Source organism: Pteropus vampyrus, unplaced genomic scaffold (assembly GCF_000151845.1).
Source record: "Pteropus vampyrus isolate Shadow unplaced genomic scaffold, Pvam_2.0 Scaffold134, whole genome shotgun sequence".
Classification (NCBI taxonomy): Eukaryota; Metazoa; Chordata; class Mammalia; order Chiroptera; family Pteropodidae; genus Pteropus; species Pteropus vampyrus.
This window is the reverse complement of record NW_011888915.1, coordinates 3,965,366-3,973,894: the sequence shown is the minus strand read 5'-3', so window position 1 is coordinate 3,973,894 and position 8,529 is coordinate 3,965,366. Positions and strand designations below refer to the sequence as shown.

The window sequence follows — 8,529 nt, the reverse complement described above, 5'->3', positions numbered from 1 at the left end:
AGGTCCAGTTACATAAAGTTCAGGGCCCAGTGAAAAATGAAAAGGTGGATCCCCTTGTTCAAAAATTATTAAGAATTTCGAGATGGCAACAGCAGAGCATTAAACCAAGCGTGGGGCCCTTCTAAACACAGGCCCTTGTGCAGCTGCCCAGATGACACGCCCGGGAAGCTGCACCTCACCCCCTGCACCCCCCTCCCCCACCCCCCGCCCTGGTCGCAGGGTTAAGAACACAGAGCTTTGGACTTCAAGTGAGACAGACACTGATGTGAGCCCTGGCTTGATCTTTACTACCTGTAAAACTTCAATGAGTCTCCATTTTCTTGGAGCTAATAGGAGCAAAATGAGGATTAAGCGAGACCACGCCTGGCACATGCTAACCACTCCATCAGGGATAATTATCTTTAATGTCGTGGAAACGTTAATGACAGTGACAATGGAGCAACGCTGCTCCAGGCCTGGCGCCAAATGTCCATATGGCGCTAAATGTCAAGCATGCGAACTCCAAAAATAAGGCGAACCACTTTTTCTCTGTACTTGGCCATCACCCGGTCACAGGATTCAGCGGGATGCCTTTCTTCCCACAGCTATTAGCACCTGAGTCGAGCCTGATTCGGGTCGATGTGAATATTTCATGTGAGGTGAGGCCGTTCCCAGTTTGATAACTGAGGGTCGTTCTGAGCCAACATAATTTCAAGAAATACTTGGATGGTCATTTGTTGACAGTAGGCAGGTAAATTATAAGCAATTCCTAGCCTAAGGGTGGGGGAGTGGGCATGGGGACATGCGTTCTGGAAAATACTGCCGCAGCCCTTCACGTGACTGATTGGTTCACATCTTCTTAGGTCTCAGCTCGGATGTCAGCTCCTCAGACAGGCCTTCCTCTACTGTCCCCTTTAAAGAAGACTGCCAATAACTGCCCCGCCACCCCATTTATTGCCCGCATAGATCCTGATGTTGACTTATGTCTAAACAACAAGGCCCATATCTTGTTCACCTCCATATCTCTAGAACACAGAGAAAGGCCTGGCTCATAGTAGAAGCACAGTAAATATTTATTAATAAATTTTAGTGAGTAACGTACTAGAGATACTTGATGGTGCTGTGGGAGCATAGAGGAGAAGCACTGCATTCTGCCTGAAATTGCTGCTGATGGCTTCCCAGAGGAGGTGCCATTTCAGACGACTCTTGAGATGGAGTTTGACAGGCAAACAAAGGCGGGAAACGTGCCAGTCTGAGGGGAGGGACCAACGTGTGCAACAGGAAGAGGCTCAAGAGAGTTCAGGAACTACAAACACTTTAGTGGGACAATAAGGCAGGGCAGAGTGCGGGTCACAGGAGGGCAGGAATGAGCCCAGAAATCGAAGTGAAAACCAGGCCACTAAAGAGGTTGTATGTAATTCTAAGGAGGCCGAGTTTTACACGGGAGGCAGTAAAGCCCACTCTATTCATCTGCCGGCTCTGTGCCAGGCACTCAACTAAGTGTAACAGATACAGCAGCGAGCAAGTCGCACATGATCCCTGCCCTCGGGGAGCTTACTTTCCAGCAGGGAAGACAAACAAGACATAAATACACAATGATTGTTTAATCATTACAAAAATAATTAAAAGCATTGTGATTACAGAAAAGAACAGGGTATGATGAGCGCCCATAACAGGGAACTCTAACCCGGTCGGAGGGGGGACTGGAGAAGCCTCCCCTCTTTAACTCTCAAATTGGTCCTGGAAAATTCCATTGCTTAATGTCAAAAATTAACTTAAACTGCATGTACCAACAGGAAAATCTCACAAATATAATCATGAGTTCAGTAAGTCCATTCCCAGAAAGATACATTTGGTTCAATGCCACTTATATAATATTTTAAAGCATGCAAAATATTATTATTATGTATCGAGGCAAACATATAGCATATGGACATGCATGGGAATGAAAGATACCAGAATAAGTATAATGGTTCTCTTGGGGGTAGGGGTGAAAGTTGGAGCAAAGAATATCACTGGAGACGATGAACTGTATTCTTGTTTTATTTCTAAGCTGGGGATAGAAACAAGGGTTAATTTATTCTCTGCATCTCTTCATATTTTTGAAGTATTTAACTTTTTAAAAAATAAAGTTAACTGAAGTCTGGACTAAGTATTTTTCATCAGTCATTATTACCACAAAAGAGACTGTAACACAGCTGCTCTCCAAGAGAGTACAGGAAATGGAAATATATCTGTGGTACCAATTTGTTCACATACAGCAGGGTGGATAAACTCTAAGCCCATAAAAAATTTTATTAGGTCCGACTTTCCCCAGTCCTTTAAGTTCTTCCCAGAAATACTGTATATAAAATAAGAAGGAAGTAAAGGAAAGAAATGATCTTTTTAAAAAATCTGCCTTGCCAAAGCAACTCTTCTTATAAACTGGGACTCTTCGGTGACTGGCTGGACCTCTTGCGAATTCCCTTTATCTTTATTTGGAAAGGAGAGTAAAATGAAAAGCAGTCCAGGGAAGGCAGAAATGGCTGGAAACTCACTTTCTCACCCACAATGCCAAAGTCTAGGCACCAGGGGGAGAGCACCCTGATCTATGGCTAAGTAAGTGCACAAGATGGCTGGTCCTCTGCCCCATCATAACTGGCTTTCAGTGTTCCCTCTCTGAAGGGATTCTTGAAGGTGTGTGCATCTCTAGTCTCTGTGACCAAGGTCAAAGTTGGTGTAGGGGAGGAACAATGGGTTTCCTGTTTCAGAATATTTTCTCATGGGTCCCTCGTGGGTCTCTGGGGCAGTCCTTAAAATAGCCAGCGAGGAGTAACTGGACTGGCAGCCAGTTATTGATCATTCAGCAGAGTGCTAGCCGCTGTCATCAGAGTAATAGAAAGACCATGTACTTGCCCTCCCCTGGCAGAACGCATTTCCCCAAATCCTTATCACAGATCCAGAACTAAAAGCCCTAACCAATTTGCTACTTCAGCAGCATGATGTCTAATAATATCCTCTGATAAATAGAGATAGATAGTGTGTGGAAGGTACACAGTGCTTTCTAGATTGACAGCCCAATCCTAGGAGATGCAAAGGTGTCAAGCCATCATCTGAGTGAAAGTCTATAAAACCATCAGCAGTTGAGGCTCTTTTCCACAAATGGGCCTGTTTCTATGGGGCTATACAACTGCTAAATCCATGCACCCACCCATCAAAACATGGCTGAATGTCTTTCTGTGTCAGGTTCCATTCCAGGTTATGGGATATGAAAATGACAAGGATTCTGGCCTGGAGGAGCACACAATCAATGTTGACCACATACCCGCTGGAAATAGCACTTGGCAGAAGATTTCTAAGGAAAAGATCTTTCCTCCAGCTTTGATATGCCAAATGAATTAGATGATGAGATCAATGATGATGGCTAGAGAGCCTTGTCCAGAATGGCCAATAAGTTTGTTATATTCCTGTGTCACTTATACTTAACTGGTGATCCTATCTGGAACTGTGATAAGAACTACTTTGAGCATAAATTCAAGTGGTGAGAAAGAGTACTGTGGGTGATTCATGATGTCTGCTACAAGTAAAGAATGAGAGAGTGGCAGCACCTATGTGCTCTCTCTGGGGATATGAAAAGACAACCAATTAGGAGCCTATGATAGAGACTCTGATTTTACTTCTCTCAATAACTGTGCATATCTTGGCAAGTTAGTTGCTTTCTTTCTGTTTCCTTATTTATAGGACAAGGATGACAACTTATATTCTGCTCTATCGTCCTCCCAAGTTTGTTATTAAGAATTGAATAAAATAACACATGAGAAAGGACTTATCACCATTTCCTTATAACTATATTGTAGGTAAATATTGTACTCAAAGAATTAGGCAGGCTTTAATTGAAGGAGGGGGCGAGAACCAATCAGCTTGTTTCTCTTTTTTATGGATTTAATTTTGGGTTTGTTTGTTTTGTTGTTGTTGTTCTGTCCATGCTACAGAAAGCACTTGTGTGAATTGGGTCTTTTTGAAGGAACATTCAAAATAGGAAAAGAGTCTACGGCCATGCCACCCTGAACAAGCCCGATCCCATCTGATCTCAGAAGCTAAGCAGGGTCGGGCTTGGTTAGTACTTGGATGGGAGACCACCTAGGAAGACCAGGTGCTGTAGGCATAAAAAATAAAAAATAAGGGATTGTAAGCTGACAAGGTCCTTGCAATCTGTGAGGTCAACCAAGAGTTGCCTTGCCTAAAAAAAAAAAAAAGAAGTAAAAAAGTATCATAAGAATTCCTTTAAAAATGAGAGGGAACAGAATTCTCACAAGAACTCAGGAATAGTGGAAGCTCATGGAGACTGGTCCCCAGTTCAAGATGAGGGGTGGTTTATGATCAGATGTAGGCCTGGAACCTGATTACTCTCTCGGCAGCAGGAGTCTGATCCCCCACATCATGACGACTTTCTTGTGGTTAGTTCCTCCTCTCTGCGACACTGGTGTCAATAATGAGGATGGTCATGGAGGTAGTTACTGATCTGTGTCAGGTACTTTATCAAAGGCTTTACTGAGATTCCTTCATTTAATCCTTCCTGCAGTCCCATGAGGCATTCTTATTCTAGAGATGAGTTGAACAGTCTTAAGAGGCTAAACAAAACCCAAGGTCACAGAGCTAGTGAGGACCATCTGAAAGCAAAATCTGGTGAGGTCTTATTGACTACACTCTACTGTTGCCACCCATTCTAAAAGTCCCCAAGCAAAGTGATGTAACCACCCAACAAAGAGTAGTTCATGCTCCAGGCTAGGAGTTGTACAGACAACTCTGAGTGCCTCAGCAGTTGGAAGTTCTGTGATTTTAGGCCCACGAACACTGGTGGAAAGGACCATTGTTTTAAGTAGAAGGGTTATTTTTCAGGAACAGGTAACTCGACGGAGCCAAAGTGGGCACAATTAACCAAAGAATGTTGTTCTATTATTCATGATTTTTTTTTTTTTAAAAAAAAGTACTTTGGATTAACTTCTAGCAATGCAGCAAAAATTAGAATTTTCTCCCATTTCACTCACATCACCTGTTTCTGTTCCCAGAACTCGTAAAATTTCCATTTTCTAACATCACATTTTACAGAGCCTTTGTCCATAATGTAGACCACATCCTTTTACCATTTACATCCTAGCAGGTAAATAACATTAATTTTAAGAAGTTCCCATCATATGCTTCTTAAGAACTAGCTAAAGTCTATATATAGTGCAAATGCTTAGGCCTGTCTAGACCACCAAGAGGAACTCTCCTGCCATAGAACATTGGGCAAAGTTTGTTGAATTGACAGCTCCCTTATATTCACTGGTTTCAAAATATCTTGTTGAAATTTCACATCTTAAATTGTGTCCATTTTGTCCACAAAGTGATTACAGAGACTTATAGATGGACAGTATGGCCAGAGGGAGTTCAGCTGTTTAGTCTCAAATTCAGCTCAAGCTTAGGGGCCAGAAAGTCTTACTCTTTGGTAGGAAAGTTACAGAGAGTAATTTATCTGCATTCAGAGTATAATATTTGGTATCTAATCACAGGGTTGTTTTAAGGGGTAAAAATAAATTTGTTAATAAATTAAGTTAACACAAGTGCTTGGTGTCTGAAACATTTAGGCCCTCATTACTGTAGCTATTGGCGTTATGGTGGTGGTGGCAGAGGTTATCATGTCCATTTTTCCACATCAGTACATAAATCTCTGTCTTAGCCTTTTCGTGGCTGCATAGTATTCCACTGCAAGAATATTTCATGATTTATTTATTCATTTCTATTTTCTGAATTTCTTAGAGTGATTATAATGTGTCACATAAGTAATAAGAAAAAAACATTTTTAAAGACTGGCACTTGCAATTGCTTGTTCTTGCTATTTAATAGATAATCAGATATTAAAAGTCCTCATTAAACACACACATTTGCAGATACAAGTGAAATACTATTTTAGGATTGTTGAAAGCCTCACTTAGCTGATCTTTAAATAGAAAACACACAAAACTATTTCCCATTTTATTATTAATTAGGCATCCCAGAGAAACCTAGAGCATGGTGATACCCCTCTAAAATGAGAAAGTTAAATCTGTTTATTCTTTGCAATCTTTAGCAGTATTCAGACTGTATACATCAATGTTATGTTAGGATAACTAATTCCATTAAGAGCCTGAGTATAAGTTTTAGCTCCAATCTTTCTATAAGCATGGTGTCTTCAACAGTGTCTCCTTCTATTATACTGGATTAGGTAAGTGGGCTATTCAGAAATCCACACACATACATGCAGATGAGTACAACTATGTGCCACTTTCATTTCAGGAGTTATAAGGACACTGAAGGGAAGCTCCTCATATAGTCTAAATGTATGTTTAAATGTAAAAAACACACATTTAAAATATTGCATAAAAGTTTTTAAAAGCATATAATTTCAAATCTATATAATATATATTATATATATATATAAATATATATTATATATATATATATTTTTTAAGGCAAATAAAATGTATTATACTGCTGGTTCCAAAACGAAGCAAAAGTCTTTATTTTTCATTGGAGGTTTGAAGGCTTTCTCTAAAATCACTATAACTGGAATAAGGATAACTGTTTCTCTTCCAACTGTGTGACTAAGTTACAGCTTTGCTATACACTTTACTGTATCTTCCCATTACTTACAGTGTGATGTTTGCCTTGTTCTAATTACATGGTTACCCCAAGGCTTCTGGAAGGCAGGGGTATGGGAGGGAGAAGGTTTATCCGGTAAGCTAACCAGCACTTTGCAGAGGGCCATTTCAGTCCACCGAGGGGGCCGTGAGGCCAGGGGAAGGGTTTGTGCAGTCCACAAAGCACACGTCACAGCCCTTTCCCCAGGGATCACTTTTACTCTTTTGTGGATTAATGCGTAAATACACTTTGCCCGTGATCTTTTAGACTTGTATCTGTGAACCTGTGAGCGTGACTTAGCTCTGTGTGTGCCATGAAGGGGTAATCCTGTGTGGCAGCAACAGAACTAGTGCCTCCAGTCTGTTCCTTAAAACAGGGCGGGATGAGAGAGAACTGATGAGTGTAGAACAAAAAGAACGTGTGGTATGGTAATAACCTCCAAAAAGTGTTTAAATCCAAGCCTTGGAAAACGATGTTTGGATATAATGCTCTCGGCAGTTAGAGTGGGTCCCCAGGGGCCCCTTCCCCCTGCTTAGCCCACAGCAGTGGCTGGTGCTGAAAAGCATAAGTGCAGATAAGACAGTGAGCCTTCCGTCAGGCTCCAGCCAACAATTCTGCCGTTGGGAAATAAATGCCACATGTTGGGAAATGCTACATCAAGATGTATTCACGGCAATTAAGTGACAGACAGGTAACAAGGAATGTGCCTCTCATAAATGGAAGCCCAGTGAGTGCCCGAAAGAGGCAGCATGCAGAGGAGGCACTGGCTCCACTGGGAGACCGGGTGAGATATAGCTTAAGAGAGCCAATTCTGGTGCCTGAGGGACAGGAGCTGGATCCCTGCTTTGCCTCTTCCCAGCTGTGTGACTTGGGGAAAATGAATTAACCACTCTGAGCTCCAGTTTTCTCATTTGTAAAATAAGAATACCATTAGTACCTACCTCCCAGGGTTAAGTGTGAGTGCTCATTACAATCTGTGCAGACAAATAAGCGAGTTCCTATACGTGGAGGCTGTCCTATCATTAATCATGCTCCCCCAAATCACACATCATAAAAACAACAGCAGCAACAAGAGTAGCCAGCATTTACCAAGTATGCACTGCAGACGGGCATTGTGCTGAGTGTTGGTCGGCACCGTCACATTTGCTCCCCACAGCAAGCTGAGGCAGCAGTTATTATTTGTGTCCTCATTTACCAGTGTGAAAACAGAGGCAAAGACTGTTAAATAACTATGGGAAAGGAGACAAGAAGTGTCTGAACCTGGACTCGACCGCAGGTCCGAGTGACTTCAGAGGCTGCCCTTGCAGAGGTACTGCCTTCCGGAGTGCATACAGCCGTCAGAACAGGCGAGAACAGATGTGTATGTAACTGGTGGCCTCAAGGATGTGCTATGCTCAAGCAATTTTGTAGTTAAAAATTCTTACCTTGAAAATATTATTTCTCTAACTAATACTTTCTCCCTCCAGTTTCTACCTTCTCATGTCACAGTGGTATTTCACAGAGAGTGTCTGCTGCCACCAGAGGAAGACAAGTACACACTTTACAAGGTTTGCAAGGATTGATGAGGGCTACTGGAGAATTTTGTTGGCTTCCCCCCCCCCCCAAGTTATATCTGGAAAAATACAACTTATCTCTGTAAAAAATATTTTTTGTTATTGTACGCTCATTATAGAAACATTAGAAAAGTTAGAGAATCACAAAGAAGGCAGTAAAAGCAATTCACAATTCACTAATACTCTAACATTTTAGTTTATATTATTCTACTTTTTTCTTTTTCTGGACACTCATATTCATTCATGCAACTGTTCATTTCCACCATCTTCCCCCTAGGCTTTCTCCTCCAAAAAATGTTGTCTGTCCCCAAAATAATACAACGATTTGTCTAGTTGTTCAGGACAATATCCAGGAATG

At 41.6% G+C, this 8,529-nt stretch overlaps 1 non-coding gene across 1 annotated transcript; it reads left to right on the top strand.

Moving 5' to 3' along the window:
- Positions 1-4,004: 4,004 nt before the first annotated feature.
- LOC111744385 lies at positions 4,005-4,123 on the top strand. Its single transcript, XR_002782135.1, has one exon. It is a non-coding gene; the product is annotated as a 5S ribosomal RNA (ribosomal RNA).
- Positions 4,124-8,529: the final 4,406 nt, after the last annotated feature.